Raw genomic sequence first — 22358 nt, forward strand, 5'->3', positions numbered from 1 at the left:
CAGCAGCGTCTTTAAATGTGGGTTTTAAAGTACGTGTTACTTCTGTCTTTCTGACCGACTGCCATCACAGCCACTGGAGATAATCTCTTCACAGGCTCAGACAGAGAACACACTGCTACACTTGAATGGTAAATAAGGGTTATATGGGATGTGTGTGTGTGTGTGTGTGTGTGTGTGTGTGTGTGTGTGTGTGTGTGTGTGTGTGTGTGTGTGTGTGTGTGTGTGTGTGTGCATATCTTAAAAAGGCCACACATTGTCACACCGGTGCATTATAGCTCTCTCTCTGCGTGTGTTTTCTCTTATCTCACTCGAGGCTGTACGGGACCTTTCAGTGTTATGGCTGGATGCTCTCTGAGATGGAGAGTTACTGGAGATAGTGGTGGAGAGAAAACCTCACAAAAACTCTGACTAGTGTCATTTCTAATTAAGTTATAAGCATGCCCAGGGATTTAGCCTTTCACTCTTGTATCACTAAGTTGTCAAGAAAAGACTCAAATGGACTCAAACCGCAGAATCTTGTCCCTGTTTCATTGTAACAGAAGATGAAGAGTAAACATGCAATATTACTCTTTACATCCTGACCTGAGTGGGCGTGGGCGCTTCTATTCCCTCTGACACTTCCGTCCTTACTGTTAGATTTTTCTGATCTGTGTGATCTTTTTGATTATTTATTATAATTTTTTTATTGCCAGAAAATGTCTTAAATGAATAAGTCAGGAACCTTTGAATTTAATTTGAAAAACTTAATCCACCCTGAGAGGAATTGGACTTTATCCTTCTGTAATTATGACCACACATGAAGGCCTGACAGCACAAACCGGACCTTTAAAGATGCATTTACAGAGAGCTGCAGAGTCGGGGGGGGGGGCTAGAGTGGGACAGGCATCCCGAGCAGTGAGGGGTTCAGAGCCTTGCAAAAGGCAAACTGGCAGTACTTATGGAGTAATTTGTTTTTTCTTCAGCAACCAGTCCCAAATTCTTGCTCAGTCTGTGCCAGAAGTTGAACCAGCGACCCCCTGGTACTATAAAATATTATACAGATATCACTGGACACCAGCTAGATGAAAATTACTGATAGCAATAAGGGCTGGAAGTGTAAGAACGACACACATATGATCTGGGAATGTGCTACGGTGCACCCATTCTGGTGTAATATTTTGGAGATGCTGGGGGAGTGGATTGAGGCCTCTCTTCCAGTGCACCCAGGACTTTGCCTCCTTAGCGACAAGACATCGGTACCTAACATAACAAATAACACATTTAGCATTTTAAAGGTTAGAGACTGCGAAACCTGAAGGAGCCCAGGTGTCCCGCTGTGAAGGAAAAGACTGACCAAATGGTAAAGATGTCATCCTATGAATGTTGGGAAATATGAATTTGGGAGGAAAGAGGACAGAGATATGGGATCAGTTTTGACAACATGATAAATTAAGGTCAGAATAGAATCAACTCATGTTGGTGGCTGTGGTTGTAATGTCATCAGACACATTTCAAGTCAATTTACCTTTCAACATGGGAGGCATTACTATAATAATTTTAAATGAATTAAGGTCTGTGAGGTACAATTAAACAAATCCAAGAAAGATTCCAGACACCGGCTACTGCTGCTGTCAGTTTGAAACGACCCGATGTGTCTTGGGTTCAGAGGGGAAAGGAGACGAGGGGAGAAAGGGATACAGGGGAGAGGAAGTCAGGAGAGACCTCTGGGCCCTCTCTGAGTGTTTATATAGTGCTGGTAGGATATCCTGCTACATGATGAAATCATTATAGACCTATAGGCTTAGAGTGTGTGTGTGTGTGTGTGTGTGTGTGTGTGTGTGTGTGTGTGTGTGTGTGTGTGTGTGTGTGTGTGTGTGTGTGTGTGTGTGTGTGTGTGTGTGTGTGTGTGTGCGTGTGTGTGTGTGCCTACCCTGCCTGCTTGTAAGTGTGTGTTTGATGACTGAGTGATCATGCCAAGGGTCAGAGTCTTATTTTATTTCTCCCTTTTTTTTGCTCTCAGTTTTTTTTTCAGTATTAATATCTGTGTTTAAGTGAGTACGTCAAAGTCGAGAAACACTAGATGTAAGTAGATGAAATACTTGACTCTTTAAAATGCAAACTGCTCTGATTTTGTAGAAATGTAAAACCCATTGTCACCTTTCCATTGTTTCTTTTCCTCACCATTAAGTCCAAAACTATAGGCATCAACATTAGCTAGTTAATTGCAACTAATTAAGATTGGAAATTAATACATTCATTTTTATCGCGATTAATCTCATGCTATTTTGTCCCTTCAGGCTCACCGTAGATATTCGTCCTCAGAGTCTCACTGTAGTCTCAGTGATGTAGAAGAAGGACACTGCTGCATCTTTGAATGTCTCATTTCACTTTAACAAACTCTCAGACAGCTCAGCTGATGACTCCAAAGTAATATCCACCTTATGACATCACACATTGACCTTATGACATCACACATTGACCTTATGACATCACACATTGACCTTATGACATCACACATTGACCTCATGACATCACACATTGTACTCATGACATCACACATTGACCTCATGACATCACACATTGACCTTATGACATCACACATTGACCTCATGACATCACAAATTTACCTTTGTTACCGTTCCTTTGAGCTGTTTGACGTCAGTTTGGGATCCATAACCACTTCCTGTTTCTGTGCTAAAGTTAACCTTCGACCTAGTGGAAGATCAATCAATCAGTCATCAGTCTTTATTTGCATAGCGCCAACACATAACACGTTATCTCGAGACACTTTACAAAAGAGCAAGTAAGGTAAGTTCCTTACTTAATTTCAAAATAAAAGCAGGTTTAAATTCAAACAGGAAGTAAAGTAACCTCAGCTTAAGACAGTACAAAAAATCTAAATAAAACACTGATTAAAACTTTTCAAATTATAAATAATATAATTTTATACAAAGGTAGGTCGTTACAGCGTAGCTACCATGTAGAAGTATAAACCATGCTCTTTACAGTAAGACACATTTCATTGAGAGTTGAAAGTGTTTGTGTTGAGTTCCTCTGATGCATGAAGGATGTCAGCACGTCTCAGCCTTTAAACTGAAACGACCATGAAGATGTCCAGAACCCCGACGTGCTCCTTTAATCTTCACCCCTGAACCCTTTCTATTGTCGTAAATAAATACAGTCAGGAAACAGCAGGAGGTTCTGTGGCTCCACCAAAGTAAGAGATTCTACAGATGTACACACACACACACACACACACACACACACACGCACACACACACACACACACACACACACACACACACACACACACACTGGGAAACTCTGAGTTGATCCAGCCCAGATCTCCTTACAGCAGCACTACCTCCAAGCAAGCAAGAAAGCATGCCTGTTTGTGTGTGTGTGTGTTTGTGTGTGTGTGTGTGTGTGTGTGTGTGTGTGTGTGTGTGTGTGTGTGTGTGTAAGAGAGAGAGAGAGAGAGAGAGAGAGAGGTCTGCCCTGCTCTCTCCTTCTCACAGAGCAACAGAGTAACTTTGCACATATATGTGTATTGCACAGTCAGCACTTGAAATAGCATTTTATTTAAACAATTTGCTGCCCGTCATTTGGATCTCTTAGCTGGAGCTTTGTATTGTGGGAAACATTATGTGAGAGATACTGGTCTGATGCATGCAGTGAATTGTTCCTGAACCAGTACACATCGGGGTATTTTTGACATTTGTTGTTTGAAAACTGCATTCTGGCCACATCAGTCTATAGGCAGTTTCCAAAACAGACTGAAGTAGCAAAAACTCAAAAATCAGGTTTGTCCTGTAACCTCTCCAATATTTTCTTGCTTCTACCACTTTGGAAGAAACAGGAACAGTTCATCAAACACGCAGACTTGATCCAAAATAAATCCAGTGAGAGTTGATTCTTAAAGTTGCTGATAGTTTTATTGCAAATCAAAGTAAACTAAAAAGTATGTGTAGTGTCTCCAATGACCTAAAAAATATGTAATTCATATAATTAAACACGACTGCTGAGCCTGCAGTCAATGACGGTATGCACCGTGACCCATCTTCCCCCCAGATGCGCTCTGCACTCCCCCTTATAGACACGCCATTCTGCCTATGGAGGGCGCACACACAAAATTAATTACAAATTAAATGCAAATACAATAAACTTAAATGCAACTTAAATGTCGTGAAAAAGAGTTCCCTGGGAAATGGTAAATGGACTTGAGCTTGTATATTTATTTTCTAGTCTTCTAACTACTCAAAGTGTTTTACACCGCAGGTCACACCTACACATTCACACACTGATGGTAGAGGCTGCTGAGTAAAGTGTTTGTCAGTACACCCAGCCGATGCAGCGGGAGCAACTGGGGGTTAAGTGTCTTGTACAAGGACACATCTGGCTTTTCTTCATGCGTAGTCAAGTGTAAGACTGGCCTTAAGAGCAGTCAACATCACATAAGGAGCAACACCCAGAATGTGTGCAAAATAATTATATTGTGTAGCACTGAACTGTGTCTTCTGTATTTAGTTTTCTCTGTTGAATTACAAACATAAAGGCTTCTGGTTTAATAATGCATTAGCTGATCTGCACAAATAGTTTCATATCGTGTCCCAGTGTTCACCTTTAAACACAGATCTCAATAGAGGCTAAATGTCCTAATAAACCTTAAAAGCATCCTGTGTCTGTGTTTTTCTTACAGTCAGTCAGCAAGGCGCTTTGAAGTCAGTGGTAATGATCTTTTCTTCTCTCTGAAGTGTGAGAGTAGCAGATTGTTTCTCAGACAATGGCAGGCACAGTCATACGTTTCCTTCTCCCATTTAGGAGGACATTTTACATCTGTCTCACCGTCTGTCTGCTTACATGTGCGTCCTTCCATTTGCTCTCTTAAGTAAATGTAAAGAGTAAGGAGGTGCTGAAAAGCAGAAAGCATCAACTTATTCCACAATGAAGCATGCACGGCCTGGAGGCTAAATCATACAAACATGGAGGTGAAAGAGGAAACCCAAGTGAATGGAACGATGACAGAAAGAAAGAGTCAGAGGCCAAGAGAGAGAAAGAGGGAGCGTGTGAGTTAGTGAGAGAGTAATTTACTATGTGTTGGCAAGAAATCAAAGAGCCTACTTATATTACATTACTGCTACTAAACAAGTTTCTTTATTCTCCATTAAAACCCTCAGGCATCAGTTTAATTTACAACCCTCTTAAGTCACTAAGGACAAAATGTCCATGCCAAAAAACTGATATAAAAATAGAACAGATTGATAATTTTTTCTACTTTTTTCAGTATACATCTCTTAAACAACTCCAGCCCTGCTCAAAACTACCAAACATTCAATCATTTTTAGGAATTTAACCCTTTAAATGCCATTTTGATTACTTGATGTCACTGTTGAAAAAAGAAAAAAACACAAAAATTAGTTATTTTCCATTTAACAAATTTTTGGTGGCTGGAAGATTTTTTTTTAAATCAGTTTTGGATATGTCAAAGATTATCCAAAATATTGACTTTGATGCATTATTAGTTTTTGTGTAGCATCAGATTTAAAATGTAGTTCCCTGTTTGGACATTGGAGGGCGAAAATGTCCAATTTACAAAAACTGCTATGAAAATAGAACAGATTGATATTTTTTTCTACTTTTTTTCATAAACCTCTTAAATAACTCCAGACCTGCTCAAAACTATCAACTATTGAATAATTATCAGGAATTTAACCCTTTAAATGCCAGTTTGATTACATGATTCTGGCATTTAAAGGGTTAAATTCCTGATAATTATTCAATATTTGGTAGTTTTGAGCAGGGCTGGAGTTGTTTAAGAATTTTTTTTAATTTTGTCCTTAATGACTTAAGAGGGTAGTAAACATGTTTCTCAGTGTTCTATTGATCTATTAAAACAATTAAAATGTGCATTCCAAAATGTGTCAAGAGAGAGACTTTCTTACAAGAAATGGTGCCATATGCACTAACACAGATAGAATGATGGCCAGATGAAGAGGAAACATTTGACCAAAATGGACGAAAATGTCCATCATGATGCAAAAGGGTTAAGGACTTTAAAACGTAAAAGTATTCAAGTGAATGCATTCACGTCACCAGGGAGAGACTGATACCACTCTTCATTTAAAAAAAAAAGATTTACTTTTTTTTTTTTTTATTGATCCCCGCAAGGGGAAATTTCTGTTTTTACACTCTGTAAGTCATATTCACGATAGCATACACACTCAATTTAAAATAATGCACACCTGAAGTCAGATTGCACACCTGTAACCAATCAGATCGCAGGAGTAACAAAGGACGTCCTCTCTGTGGCCAATCATCGGGTACAGTATCGTCTTGAGTCGTGTAACCAGCTCGGGGTTTAATCTTATGAATCCTGGCTGACGTTTTGATTGATTAATTGATATCTTTATTTTGACCATAGTTTCAAAAAATAAATCAAAAGAACAATAAACAACATTACAGTGAAGCTAAACAGCAATTCAAGCGACCATATTTAACACAAAGTAAACAGTACATGTTTGAAAAGGAGTAGGACAAAGTTGTTACTTTTGTTTTCATTCTACCTTTTTACATTTCTATAACTATGAATTACTTTTTATGAATTAAAGCCAATGTTTTTCACAGTGGGGGTTCTGACCTCCAGGAGGGGGCGCTAAGGGGTCCCAGAAACCTGGAGGGGAGATGGAGGGAAATTTAACAAAAACAGAAATCAACAAGTTATATAATTTGAAAAATGTCATTTTAGATGTTACTCCAGATTTCCCCATTTCATACAGACAAAAAAAGGAACTATGAACACAGCTCTGAAAGCGTGAAGCTCATGTTTGTTGGGGCAGCTCAGTTGGTGGAGTTGTCGACTCTCAACCAGAAGGTCAAGGGTTCAATCCCCAGCTCCTGCAGCAACATGTCCGATGCAGCCTCTACCATCAGTGTGTGAATGTGTAGGTGTGACCTGCGGTGCATAAGCGCTTTGAGTAGTCAGAAGACTAGAAAAGTGTTAAACAAGCTCCATTCCATTTACCATTGACTCTGTTTCAACAACATGACTCCAAACATCACTCAGAATCACAGTTTTTTTAAATCTCTGAACACAAACTGCATCATTTATCACACTTTGTTCAAAAATAAACACATGCCTTCAAAATGCAACACGCTGATCACCAATAAGTCTCATTCACGTTGAACCAAGTGGCACATGGTGTTGAAAAAATTAAGCCAGTGCAGAAGTGCTGAAAACTGCAGTTCCCCGAGTGTCCACTTGGGGCTGGATCCAAAAGACCCAGAAGTCACAAACACACCCATTTAAAAAAACAGCATACATTATCAGCCTGTTTACAGCCAATAAACTCTTTAAACAAACTAAACAAAAAAACCTTCAATGTTCTTGTTTCCCTCGTTGTGTTTTTTCCCCATTTTTTGTTTTTATGTCACTTGTTATGTTTTTCATGTTATTGCATCACCATAAAAAAGAAGAAGATGGAGCAGCAAGAACACAGAGCTTCCTCTGTGTTCTTGCTGCTCCATCTTCTTCTTTTTTATGGTGATCCTATTAGTATCCTATGCTAAGTTCTTGTGTTTCAAATACCTGGGCCAGACGTGGCCATCGAACAGGCCGGTGGGGTCTGGCACAGTGTAGTTCCTAGAGCAAGCGTTAGAGGAGGCCTTTCAGAGGGAAGGAGGAAGACGAAGGGGAAACACTGTGCAGTCCTCTTGAAGTTGCAAAAAGCCTTTTGTCCACTAGATGGTGCTGTGTGTCCATGCATGATGTCATGTCAGGTTGCTTTATTGTTCACAGATTGGTTTTTGTTTGTAGAAATGAAGAAATGATTTTCCAAGCACTAATTAAACCCCCCCATTTTAGCATCTGAACATCAATCCCCAACGTGGTCAATCGTTGCTCCTTTGCTTTTTACGAGACAAATGAATTATATTTGACACACAATCTAAGTAAGATCATTTCTGTCTTAAAAGAAAACCCTGATAAATACAACCAGATACGAGCAGCAATACACACATAATTAACGAGGGGACAGAAGACATAAACCCATGGGAGCTTCAGACAGCATTTCAGAATTGGAGAATGTCAGTCGGTGACACCGATTCAATTCTTTCATGGCGAATTTTGCCATTTTAGAAAAAAATGAAAGAAAACATTCAAAGAGTTACTGATGCATCAACATAGACATTTACTGGATTGAGGCGACACAATCAATGTACAGTTGCGGCTTATTCAACAGAAACTATTAAAGGTAAAAAACTTTTGTATAAAATGTTATACTTCAGGTATTTAAGGTGATTTATTATTATTTTGTGATGTTTACATCATGTTTTGCACTTCATGCATTATGCATTTCATTCGGCAATGTATTCTCCTATGCACATTAAAGTATAATTAGATATATTAAGAGTGGAAACTGGGATATTAATGACTGAAATTGTGTTTCTAAATTGGATGTTTGCAGGGGTCACTTGCTCATAACTGCTTTCCAACCGTTCATGATAGAATGAACCGACCAAATTATGGACCCAGCGGATTTTTTAAATTTTAACAAGCCTTCTCCCTGGGAGGGGACTCGTCTTGCCTTTTTCTCTGGCACTCAAGGTAGGAGGAGACGCAGTCAGGGCCTTCGATGTCAGGACTCAACCCAGGCCTCAGCCTCAGCCAAGGCCTCAACCCAGCCAAGGCCTCAGCTCAAGTCTCAGACCAGGGGTGCATCCGAATTGTCCCTCCTATCTCCTTTCACTATCCACTTTACCTTAACCCCGCGAAAACGTCATAAGGTGAAGGAAAGATGTTAGGAGAATTCATAAAGGACTTAGGGAAAGACGATCTCGTTGCTCTGACAATCCGACTGCATTTTCCACTAGGCCACGTCATTAAATGCGACGGGCCGGCGGAGGTTAATGACGTGGGTCTGCCGTGTTGAACCTACAATGTTCCGAAAATGGACTACAAAAAACGCATCTAAAAAACTCTTTCTGTGCCTTCTTACCGGTGAAATAATCCTAATTTTCAAAAGGTTGGGATTGAAATAAAAGAAATATAGACTACCAGGCTACAAGTAAGAAAAGTGAAACCATCACCTTCCTGTCCAATCATAAATCAACATAAAAATAAATATGAAATGAATTGTTACATGAATGCAAGACAATAATGTACAACTGAAGAAATGCACAAAACATTCTGAATTGAATGAAATATGTTGAATAAAACATCATCTGATAAAAATGTCTCTTATGTTTTTATCTCTTACATGATCTGTGTCACTTTACGATCATCGTTAATGTTCGTGAACATTAACGTGAGTCGCTTTAAATGCGTGAGTCGCTTTAAATGTTGCGGCCGCAAGAAATTGTGGGGCGTCAAATCTCATCTCCTTTCGTAAAGGATGGTCCAGTGTATCCTATGCTAAAGGAGGTTATAGAGGAAGCATTGACTCACCTTTCCTTAACTTTTAGAGAATTCGAACGGCTCTTATCATGGCCGCCACTTAACTGCTTCCGGGGTTAAGGTAAAGTGGATAGTGAAAGGAGATAGGAGGGACAATTCGGATGCACCCCAAACCAGGCCTCAACTCAGGCCCTGCCCACACCTGTGCCCCTGTCGGAGGCCCTGCCGACACCGCACACTCCTGTGTCCTCATCCGAGGTCCTGTGGTCTCCAGTGTCCCTGTCGGAGGCCAGAACGAAACTTCCTGGCCTCCCCCTGAACTAGTCTGCCCGTTTGGTTGGCCTCCCGGCCGTCCACCAGAGCTGTTCCCTGTGTTTGTCCACCTGAACTTTCCGGGCTATGTGACCTGCCTCCAGGCCGTTCGCCTGACGGACCTGTGTTTGATTACCCCTGTCTATTTAGTCTCTGTGTTCCTTCCCTCGTGTTGTCAGTTTATTGTATGTTTTAAGTAGCCACTGTTGATTGTTGTATGTTGCAGTGTCAGTTTTTGCTCGTGCTCCTCTGTGGCTCCCTGTTTTTTGATCCCTGTGTTTTTTGTTTAACTTTTGGAAGTAAGTTTTTGTTTGCCTTTGGCCTTTTTGATTATTAAATACTTTTAGTTTATTCTGCACTTGGGTCCATCTCCTTGTATTCCAACTGTTCATGACAATAACTTTCTTTTGCACATTAATTCTCAAAAACAGATTTATAAAAGATATACTAACTAATATTGTATGTTGGGTACATTTTCAGATAGAATATAAGTATTTCAACAAAGACGTAAATAACAACAAAAAACTTCAGTAAATGCTGATAAGAGTCTCAGAGCAGGGAATAAAGAGTTTGAACTTCCAGTGTAAAAGAAAATAAGTTTACTCTGTTTGTTTTTATTTTTTATGAAATATTTTTGAATCAGTATTTTAACAAATTAATGCCTGATGTTTTATATATAATCCAAACAAAGCTCATAAACACAATGTGTTAACATTTCTGCTGAATGCAGTCGACATTAGACACATTTTCACATTTTACGTCAATAGGCTTACAACCCGCCTCAGCTCCAGCTCTCAGCCTGTCGTTATGTTGAAGTTAGGTTGAGACAGCGGCAGTATCTGAATTGTCAAGTACCTACTCAATCTTTCAGTAGACAGTACATACTATCCATGCTGTATACTGTTTAGTACCTACTATTCAGTATGCACACACAGTAGGCAGATATTTGTTCCTACTTAGTCTGATTCATTCAGTAAGAAAGTGAAGTCATTTACGTTTCCCGAACCGGCCGCATTCACCCGTTTTTTTTTTTTTTTTTGTTTAGCTTAGCTTTATACAAGAAGAGTAATGCACATATACAGTCAGGTAAACAAAAAACAATATCATAATGTAAATCAAGTAAAAGACAGATTAAATAACTAAATAACATACAGTACATAAAGGAAAGTACAGATGAAAGACAGTAATATACAGAATATAAAATAAACCAATAAAGACACATTTAAATAGTGACATCATTATTTAAATAGAGGGAGAAAGGTTTTATAATAATGCAGACATTTGTTTTATTTTCTGTTGTTAATTAAAAGTAGTGATTTCAGTCAGGACTTTAACTCTAGATTAAAAATTGATTCAATTAATCCACGCTCGTTTGTTTTGATTTGGAGGCGGACGTGACGTGGCGATTTACGTTTAATTTCGCACAGCATTGTGGGTAAAATACAATTCATTTCCTGAAAGCACACATCCGATCCATACTGCATGAAACCAGGAAGTTAGTATCCATACTGAAATGTTCAGTATACTGAGGTGGACCCAAAAGATGCATACTGAATAACCACGAAAGTTCAGTATACTGAAACTCCATACTGAATAGTACGCACTGCATACTGAACTGTGACAATTCGGAAAGGGCCAACATTTCCAGCAGGGTGACTGCAATTGATGGGATTTAAAGCCCCCTACAGGAACAGATGGGTGATGTCATAATGCAAAAAAAAAACATCCTCATAAACACAAAGTAAGTCAGAGTTCTGCTGCCGTCCGTCTTCTCTATAGACAACAAGAGAGAAACCATGTGTTTCCAGTTTCCTGTGTTTTTCTCTTTTCTGTGAATCTCACTCACTTAGATTATTAAAGTCAGAATCTTCTCTTTAAATGAATCCTCTAAACAGGTCAACTTGTTTTCAGAATCAAGTGTGAACATATGAGCATAATAAATATTGCTAGCATTAGCATGCTAACACAACAATGCAGCGCAAGTTGTTTTTGTTTCATGCTGGAGCTCAAGGGCGACATCTAATGTCTGTTAACAATGAGCTGTGTTAAACAGATATTGCACGTCGTATTGATGAGGCTCAGTATGAACAGGATTTGACCGGTTTGCAGACAGATTGCACAGTTTCAAGGTTAAATAAACAAGTCCAAAGAGTCCAGTGTCCAAGTGTCTGACTTTCAAAGGGGAAGAGTTATAAAGTCTGATGACCTCCTGTGGCGTCCTGTGGTGCATTGTGGGGGGATGAGTTTCTCAAAACACAAAACTCTTATGTGTTGTTTTCCCCTTTGTGTAAAGTACTGGGAAAAGTCTCGTTGAACGGTGTTATATAAATAATCTGGCCTTGCCTTTGACAGGTAAATCTTTCTTTACCTCGTTTCTATCGGTCTGTTGTCAGTTTCACCTCTTCTTAATTCACACTGTTTGATTACTCTGTTTTCACTTCCTTGTGAAGTGCTGTAAACCACTTTGTTACTGTGTGGTGTTTATTTTCAGTGTAAATAAAGTTTTCATTGTCATTACAGTCACACTGCCTGCCTCAGTGATTCCTCACACACGCCTCGCTCTCTTCAGCTCCCCCTCTTCTCCCCCTCTAACCCAGACACCCCCTGTGCAGCCTCGCCCCAAATCCCCCTTCAACCTTAAAACTCTCTCTTCTAAATCTCTTTTCTCCCACCCCCAACCCCGAGTCTCTCCATGACGCACACCACTGAAAGCTTAACCCTCCTCCTGAACATCGTTTTGATTAATTTCATGTGAAGTTAACTGGTAGCTCTGTCTCAGGAAACAAGGAAACAAGGAAACAAGGAAGCATGCTTAATGTTTCACCTAAACATGCTCGCCATCAATTCATTGTACATTACATTTCAGTGTGTGTCATGTCAAGTGTGTGTGTGTGTGTGTGTGTGTGTGTGTGTGTGTGTGTGTGTGTGTGTGTAAATGGGAGTTGTTAACCAGTGTTAATATGGTATATCCAGCATATCAGTGTGTCAATCCCTCAGCTAATCCTTGGCTCTGCAGGGGTTCTCTCTTTATTTAGGTCATCAGATGGTTAAAGAGTTAAACTCCTCTGGATTCATGCAGACTAAAAACTCAGCTGATTTAGACTCCAACAGCTGGCCTAAATCCTGCACAGCACTCCCATACAGAGGTGGAGTCCATCAGGAACAGATCTTTGGTCAGGGAATGTTTACAGAGGATGCTGAATGGTCTAGTCTTCTGACTACTCAAAGTGCTTTAACACCGCAGGTCACACCTACACATTCACACCCATTAAAGGCAACATATTATGAAAAATCCACTTCTAGTGTTTTTGAACATATATTTGTGTAACCTGAGTGTCTACAGACCAACAAAATGTGAAATAAACCCATCCAGTCCTTTGTTTGTGGTCTGCATAAGTCTTACAACACAGAAAAATGCTCCGTTTCAAATGTGCTCTCCTTGTGATGTCACAGTGGGATTCTGTGTTGTCTTCGGCAGCCATGTTTTTCAGACGGGGCTTGCTGACAAGTTGCCCTGGAAGCTCAAAGCTTGTTGGCACTTCGTCGGCACATCTCGCAGAAGAGAGGAGCGAGGTGAAAGAGAGCTCATTGCATTTAAAGAGACACACACACCAAAATGGGGCGTTCTGAGAGAGCTGGTTTATACAGGGTCACAAACCTCCTCTGGTGCTTGATTCATGTTATATTTTGACCAAAGCACAGCACAGATGTTTCTTTTAGACCACAGGGGACTGTTTGAAAAGGTGGAAAAGGGAGATAATATGTCCTCTTTAACATACTGACAGTAGAGGCATCAGCTGGAGGAAACATCTGACATGTAGCTGCAGGAGCTGAGGATCTTGACCTTTTGAGAGACGCCCGACTCCGACAGCAGCCCCTACATTTTTATTTTATTTCAGTAAGAGCTACATTGCTAGTGTGGTTGAAAAATAAGGGACTAGCTCAGGCGAACACATTTTTGCTCTCACATAAAGTCTGATCAGCTTCCAGGGTACACTATCTCCCTCTCACCCAGTAACAAATAGGATCGGCCCAGCCCCTGTAAGCAGTATGGCCAATAGATGGATGAATCCCTAATAAGAAAACAGTGCTCATTGCGTTTTACTCAAGCAGCAACCCTCAGAGTTGAAAAATGAAGCTGAAAATCCTGAAGTTCATTAAGTGTCCACTTGGGACTGGCTGCAAAAGCATCAGAAGTCATATACACACCCATTCACATAATTCTTGTTTTTACAGCTAAAAGTTAGGGGGATACATCATTTCCAGCATGGAGACTGTCAACGATGGGACTCCACGCCCCCTGCAGTAAAAGATGGGTGACGTCACTCAGACTTTGTCCTTTATTATTATTCATGGTTAATTATTCATGACCCTTTCGGGGGCCCAAGCCATAGGTCGGAAAGCAGGGATCTGAACTGTTAGTAAAGTAGTTAAAACTAGCTTCACCCTGTTTCTCATTGATTAATGATTACTATTACAGATTAAAAGTATGTTGTCCCATCTTTAAGCTGAAGCTGAACTTAAAAATAAACATGAAGTTAAAGTGAATTGGATGTTTGTTGATTTCAAAATGATTAACTTTCAACATCTTGCCTAACTTCATCAAAGTCTAATTAACCATGTACAGTATGTGATGTATGTGATATATGTTATATATGGGAACTCTAACTCTTTACTTTTCAAAGAAAAAGAAAAGTTAAGATTGTCTGGTGAATCAGGTTACAACGCTGACAGAAATAATGAAGAAGGACTGATAGAGGAGATGTGACTGAGTAATAGGAGAGAAGGTAGAAGGTGTGACAGACTGAGTTTTGATAAGACATCAGAGAGAGAGGGAGATGATGCAGGCTTATTGCATAACACTCTGACCAGGAGAGAAGATGAGAGAGAGAGCGAGAGATGGAGAGATAGAGAGATAGAGAGAGAGAGACAGAGAGACAGAGGAGCCATAGATGGGATGATTGGAGGATAAACTGAGAAAAGGCTGGGCAGTGACGCAGTCTGTGAATGAAGAGACATCGCTCCTCTGTTTGAACCTGGTGAGGATGACTGTCCTGAAGCCACGCCCCTCTGAGTCAGAGACAGATGCTGCAGCATCAGAAAAGAAAACAACAGTTTACAAAGCGACAACAAAACAAGTTACACGAGATTCAATGAACATCTGATGAAGACTTTATATTTCATACGACAGTATCAACGGATCCTCTCAAGAAAATCAGTACTTTATCACAATAAGTATTACTCAATATCTTTGAACACTACACCTTTAGATATGCCATCTGTAAATATTCATGTACCATGTAAACTACTCACCACATTTCTTCCTGGGAGCTCCTGAGTTGTTTGTCTCGTTGGTGGAGATGGTTGTTGTTGTTGTTGTTGTTGCTCTGCTTGTCTCTATCCTTTTGAATTTTCTTTTTAATTTGAAATACTTTATTAGTCCCTGAGGGAAATTCTGGTTTTACACCCTGTTGTTGAGAGACATGCTTCTCACACACACAGGCCCAAAATACATACACATGCACAAACAGGACCTGTGGACATGCATTAGTGGAGAAATGTCAGCGTGAGGGGGCTGCTACACACTGCAATGCAGGGAGCGCACAGTTGTTGAGGGTTCGGTGCCTTGCTCAAGGGCACATCACCAGTACTCTGCAATAGTCCGGTCCGCATCGAGACTTGGACAGGTAACCCTCCGGTTCCCAAGCCAAGTCCTTACAGACTGAGCTACTGCCGCCCCTTCTTCCTACATCTCCCTCTATCCCACTTTTCAATCTCAACACAGTTTCAGCAGATGTCTGTTCATCATGAGTCTGGTTCTGTTAGAGGTTTCTGCCTCTTAAAGACTTTATATGCGATTTTTTGATCCAGCAGATGTCGCCCTTGAGCACCAGCATGAAACCAAAACAACTCGCGCTGCATTGTTGTGTTAGCATGATAATGCTAGCAATCTTTATTATGCTCGTATCTTCACACTGCATGTAAATTTACCTGAAATGAGCGTGATCTAGAAACACAGTTAAGCAGTGAGTACAGTATGTTATTCTTCTTTTCTCTAGTCCCTCAATTAAACAACTTTTATACACGAGGGGAGGAGTTAGCCGCTGTCCCAACGATGTAAACAAAGTGAAGATAGGACTCTGAAAACTCAGAAAACATCACAGACAGTGGGACTCGGGTGTTACACCCATTGTAGACAGTCATGACTCAGAGTTATTTTCAGAGTATATACTTGATTTATATTACATTTAAGTGTGAAAAATCGCAGATAAAGCCTTTAAAGGAAGGTCTCTCTTCTCACTCTAGCTTTGCTAAATGTTGCTTAGTGCTCATGATAATTAATGTTGGGTCTTTGTAGATAATAACAGAGTAAGTTATTTCACCTGCTCTTTTTGTGTGTGTCATGAGATTACATTTGTTTTAAAATGGCACTATAAAGATCAAGATTGATTGATTGATGAAGAAAGATGTGACATCCCCATGTTGGTTTGCATTAGTGTTGGTCCATATGTGTGTAATATGATCACAAGTGTTCCCATGTTTTCCACCTAATGTGAGGTAAACACACCTGCTACATCTTACTGAAGCAAAACAGTTAGGTATGTATTACAGCAATAAGCAATCAATCTCAAACCTCTTTAAAGAAGTTTTTTCTCTCCACTGTAAATTTGCTAAATGCTTCTTAGTGCTGTACTCATGATTATTGTATATAATAAAGATAACAGTATATATCTGTCTTGATGTAAAATTTGTTATGAATTGTCCCTATAAAAATAAAGATTGATTGATAATTACAGGCCTTTAATCTGCACACTCTGCAGAATCTTTCAATGAATTATGAATAAAGAACGAATAATAATTCCTGTAACAGTAGCTTATCCATTATGTGGGAACTTTTGCCTTTCAGTCAATATGCTGAGTGTATTATCGCTTGGCTTTAAAGGTCATTTACTTGGTAAAATAATTACATTTGGTAAAGTGATGGCTAATTGCTGTTTCAATAACAGTCATGTATGTACATCTCACTGACGTCACCCATTCTTTACCGAAGAGGCCAGTAGTAGCCAACGATGGCTGTCACCATATTGGCAATGTGATGTCTAACTTTGGATCGAAGTTTTGGAAAGCGTTGGAGATGAGGCGGACCTTAAGCCTTTTGACAAACAGCTTCAATGGCTCCAGTTGTCATCAACTCAGTTGCACTCTGACTTATGTCAATCAATAAATAACTGTGAAGGTTTAATAAAAATCTAAACGGATAAATTAGCTATTGAGACCAAATCTAATTTTGAACCAGGCTGTTAACATTTTTATTTCAGCTGTAAAAATAATCTTTGTGATATGGGACCTAAAGAGGATACTCAAGGAACTGCAGTGTTTTGCTCTTCTGCATCAGAGGTCACCGCTTGTTATCAGTGTATAAATTCTTTGATTGAAGTTTGATCAACATCATTAACCGTACAACACACACACACATCAGTGAAACACTGTGTTCTGAATTAGACATGTTTCATTGTGATGTGTGTTTTGTTGACACTGTTTCTGTGCTTGTGTTCTACTGTGGACAGTATTAGGTATTTGGGAGATTACAAACAAACCCACCAAATCAAATGGGAGCCATAATCCCAGATAATCCTATTGAAACCTCTGGCTCTCCAGCAGTCACTCACTCATTGGGCTAGCAGCATCCACAGTTCAATGTTGAACTATGTTCTCCTGTCAAACTCTTTTCTTTGCTCTTGGTGGGCTACGAGTGAGAGGTAGTAGTAATGGAACCACTACAGCAGTGATCATTGGTGGTCCACATCCGGTCCCCCAAAACTTAAAAATAAAATTTCAAGGCTGAAATAGTAGCATCAGGTTGAAGGCAGGGTTGGTAATTTTAGAAAACTAGCATGATTTTGAAAGTAGCATTCCCTCCGTGCTCTGTCTGCACCCCCTCCCCTCTGTGCTCCCTCTAAAGCCACGCCCCCTCATTTACATGCACGAGCGCCGTTTCTCCAGAAGTGGACCTCAGCTCATGTCTCATTCAGCTGTAAGTAAACACAAAAATTTATCAAAATACATGTTTAAAAAAAAAAACTATTTTATTACTCAAAACGGCTTATGACAAACTCACAGTATAAACTCTGTCATCGGTGACGCACATTGAGTGTGGGCTAGTGCACACATGGGGTAGAGAGCGAGCAGGGAGACAGGGAGGTGTGTGATTGGTTCATCAGATTGGTACCTCATGGCAGACATTGGTCAAAGTTTTTACAGACTAACAAACTAATACAGATGATGGATTTTCTTTGTTCCTTTTTCAGAGAACATGACTTATTAATGTCTGTCAGGACCTAAAGACAATTTCAACCAGAATCTTAAAAAGTGTTTCTGGAGGAAATTGCCAACCCTGCCTTTAATGGGAGAAATTAAACTTCCTCTGTGAAACCAACTTCTTCACATCAGGCTTGACTGCTCTCAGGATTATGTGCAAGCATGTTTTAAAGTCCGGTCCCCACAGAGTCTAAAAAAAGAAGAAGCTGACCCTTGAACAAATGTAGTTGATGACCTCTGACCTACAGGAAGAACATGGAGAGGTCTTTTGTTAGCCTGCAGGGTTCCTCTGTGGTAACAACATGCTGACTCTACATTATCACGCTCAGTAGGAAATAAAACTAAATATTGATTTGAAAATTATTTCATCGACATTTATGTCTCTCACTTAACAAATAGCCAGTTGTAATCCACATTCAGCAGTTTTTAAACACAAAGTATCCCTAATACCGCATTCTGTGAGCTGTTTACTTCATGTGCTATCTTCAGTTTTGTAGATTTCTCTGTCAAAACGAGCTGTTTTTGTCCCTTTTCTCTTCCCATGGAAAATAAACCAATGACTAATTAACCGGACTTCTTTCTGTGGATTGTTATGTTTACAGTTAGTCCTCCAGATTCAGTGATTAGATCCACATCCCCATCAACCATTGTCCTTTAATAGTGACATTTTGTTCTTCCCTAACAACGCTGATCTATCGAGTGAAAGCAGAACATTGCTATGCGTAATTGGCCAATCAGAATCAGATATTTATAAGAGCTGTGTAATAAGAGTAGAAAGTTCATTTAGCAGGTAGGGAGACAATTGTGACATTACCATCCAGCTTGTCTAAGTTGGTGTCAACTGCTAATTTGTTAAGATATGACATTGCTAATGTTTCTTTAAGGGACACAACAGACTGTATAGCTAACAATACGTATATTGTTGTCTTGTTGTTGTTGTTGACCAGAACAGAAAAGAAAAACATCCCTGGTGCACAACTGGTCAAGAGAACCAGTACATCTTAGTCCACTTTGAGAAAAAGACACCTCACAGGTATACACTGTAAATATTAATATATGAAGCCTGAGTGACGTCGGCTCATCAGCAGCAGTCACCATGCTGGAAATCCTGTCTCAGCCTAACGTTCAGTCAACCTAACGACAGGCTGAGAGCTGGAGCTGAGGCGGGTTTTAAGCCTCTTAAAGAACCGTTACATCGCGCTCACCTGTCAATCAGGTCAGCTACACGCCTCACTATGGATAACTTGTATCGCTTTCAAAATCAAATGAGAGCCGTTTCAAAAAAAAAAAAACAACCCTGTACAGTGAGTGTCCATGATGACAATAACTAATCAGACCTATTTGTTTTTTGTACCAGGCTGTAAACATGTTTATTTATGCTGTGAAAAAGGCTGTTTTGCCTGTGGTGTGTTTGTGACTTCCTGTGTTCCTGGAGCCAGCCTCAAGTGGACACTCGACAAACTGCAGGATTTTGCACTTCTGCATTGGTTTCATTTTTCAACACCGGAGGTTGCCTCTTGCTCACAGGTCAAATGGCTAAACTGAGGCTACTTTCCTGAATATAAAGTTGTCAAAAATAAAAAAACTTTAGTAAAGGAATACGTGATGCAAGGTGGCATAATTATTTTATTAAAAGGTTGATATTCTGTTGTTGGTTATGTTCATCCAAATATGTTGGATAGGCTATGTTTTTTATTGATAGATTTGAGTTAATTATTGTTATTTTCAAATCATTATTGTATCTTATTTCGTTTGAGTGTCTTTGAACGCCTCACTGTTTCCACTGTCATTCCTGTTTACGTGTCCACACCATAGGTCCACACATAGTGCAACACTAAATCTTTTTTTTTTTTACCGCAGCACCTGAAGGCAGCAGTAGTATTGTTGCTGCCTGCAGATTCCTTTTTTTCTTCCGTGTCCTGATTGGCTGAGCTTGTCGAGGAAGAGGAGGGGGGCGTGGCTTGTGTCTGAGTCCTGGCACCAGTCTGCTCTGCAAGCAGTGAAAGGTGGAGAGACTTTTCACCATCACACTCTCTGACTGTCACACACACACACAGATACACACACAGACACACTCTGCGCGACAAACGGGGACCCTTCGAAACGGTGAGTAGAGCATCCTGTCGTCCGGTTTATATCTCATTTATGTCTTGTCATCGCGTGATTATGCGTCTACTGTATCCCCTGCGCCATCATCTCGTTGCGCTGCTGAATGAATGATGAAACTCATGTCATATTCATGGCGTTATTTAGGTCGGGCATGGATATGGGCCTAAATTTAGCTTCTTTACATGGCGCACTGGAAATGGAAGCATTGCTTGTGTCCGGTGGTTCCCATCACGATGGTGGAGGAGAGGAGTGGGCGTGTAAGGGGGGGATCACTGCCATCCATGCAGAGCTCCGTGGATTCGTGTTCTTTGTTATGGTGGTGCCGCAGTCGGGATGGTACACCCTCCTGCTGAAAAAAAAAAAAAATTCCACTGGGCTAGAGTACTCCGTAAATGTTCCTTTATTATCCATGCGCCATGCAACCATTCATGAGTGTGTAGTGGCCTATTTCACACGTTTACACTATATATATTCTCACAGGACCTCGTCGGCCTGCAGACTGTGATGTTAGTGATCCTGTCCACTTGTTTCAGTGATTTCTACTACAGCAGTGTGTGTTTTTTCTCAAAGGCAGTCAGGTGCAGCTCCAGATCAGTCCAGGCCTTGTTATGTAAAGCGTTTTCAGATCTGATCTGACTGAGCCTGCACACCAGTTTTAGGAAGACTGTGATTTTTTATAGGCATATATAGGCTGATGTTATACAATAATACCCCCTCCCCACTGTACACACACACACAAACAGGGACACACACTGCATTCCTTGTCTCTGTGTGGATTAGTACACATTGTTCTATTTATGCTCATGTCTCTCTCTGTCTGTCTGTCTCTGTTTGCAGTCTTCAGTGTATTTCACGAGGGGGAATTGGTGTTTGAGGAGAATAAATGCATTGTAGACTCATTGAGAAATGTACTACCACGGCGCAGACAGAAACGCTTCGCATTAATACTAACAGAAGAAGGACCGTGGTCTCTTTGCAGTGGAAGAAGTGGCTCTAAAGTTGCAGGAGACAGCGGGGTCTGATCTGTGTCTGATGGGTGTCTGCGTGTTGCACCATCACTGGCAGGGCTTCATCATGTTTTGAGCCCAAAGGCGCAGGCTGCACCGTCACAAAAAAAAGGACATATTTTGAAGTTGGGTGCCTCGACTTGTGAGAGTAATTCAATCTGACATGTTTGGTATCTTTGAAAAGTTTAAAGTATTCTGTGAGTCAGGGTGAATGCTAATAGGGATGCATTACGCCCGTTGATTGTCATGTTTAACCGTGACACAGCAATCCAGCCATCCAGATTTACCTCATAATTCCCTTTTTCTGGCTACATCTGTAAATTTTGCAATTACTGTACATAGCACAGACTCTTGCACTCAATTACTGTACATAGCACAGACTCTTGCACTTTCTGCTTATTTGCACTTCTGGTGAGATGCCAAACCTCATTTCGTTACTCTATACTTGTATATGTGTAATGACAATAAAGTTGAATCTCATCTCTCATCTCATCACATACAACTTTAATCTCCATTTTCTAGATGCTAGTTCTGGCAAACTGCTGCCTGCTACGAGATGCCGTCTGCCCACTGTGCTGGTTTACATCCAGGTATAGCTGATACATATCAGTTCAAAAGTGTGTATTTATATTCATTTATTTAATCTAGGGACAGTGCACATTATTGAAAAGTAAATATAGTAATAGTCCATCAGTATTTCCCTGCAGGTTGGTGATGCACAAGAACAAACATGAAGTGTACATTTATACAAAAGGCGGTTATGTCTCCTCATGTCAAAGTGCTGGTGTTATTGCACACGGCCCTTTTGCACAAAATGTAAAAAGATGTGTGTGCACACACAGTTAGCATACATTAATATGTTGATGTTTGCAGTACTGCACTGGAGTTCATAGATGTAGTTTGTATGGTGGTTAGAGACCACTTTAATGCTGATTTGTGATAAATGACTTAAATCGTCATCAGCAGCATAATAAGGGACATCCCTCCTTGTAGTCAGCCCACAATAAACAGTGTCTAATTTGTCATAACTGCTTACTGTGTTGAAGACTGGAGGAAAAACTCCATCCCTCTATTTTGCTCAGATTTCATCAGCAGTTCTCTTTAACAGCCTGCACTGATCAGTGAGGGCCGGGCTGCTCAGACAGACGGACAGCAGAGAATCAAAAGATACACAGAGTGAGATTTATCACAAGGTGCTGAATCACAGCAAAAGATGTCTCATCACACTTCACATTCAGGCC

The 22358-nt window shown here is 40.3% G+C and overlaps 1 protein-coding gene across 7 annotated transcripts in view; it reads left to right on the top strand.

Annotated features, from left to right (window-relative positions):
- The first annotated feature begins 19949 nt into the window (after nt 1–19949).
- Nucleotides 19950–22358, top strand: part of map4l (microtubule associated protein 4 like) — a 103121-nt gene continuing 100712 nt past the window's right edge. For all 7 annotated transcript variants that reach the window (XM_065954368.1, XM_065954370.1, XM_065954371.1 and 4 more), the window contains exon 1: nt 19950–20107. The gene's annotated coding sequence lies outside the window, so the exon portion shown is untranslated. The remainder of the gene's footprint in view (nt 20108–22358) is intronic.

The sequence above is a fragment of the Labrus bergylta genome, chromosome 4 (genome assembly GCF_963930695.1).
Source record: "Labrus bergylta chromosome 4, fLabBer1.1, whole genome shotgun sequence".
Taxonomy (NCBI): Eukaryota; Metazoa; Chordata; class Actinopteri; order Labriformes; family Labridae; genus Labrus; species Labrus bergylta.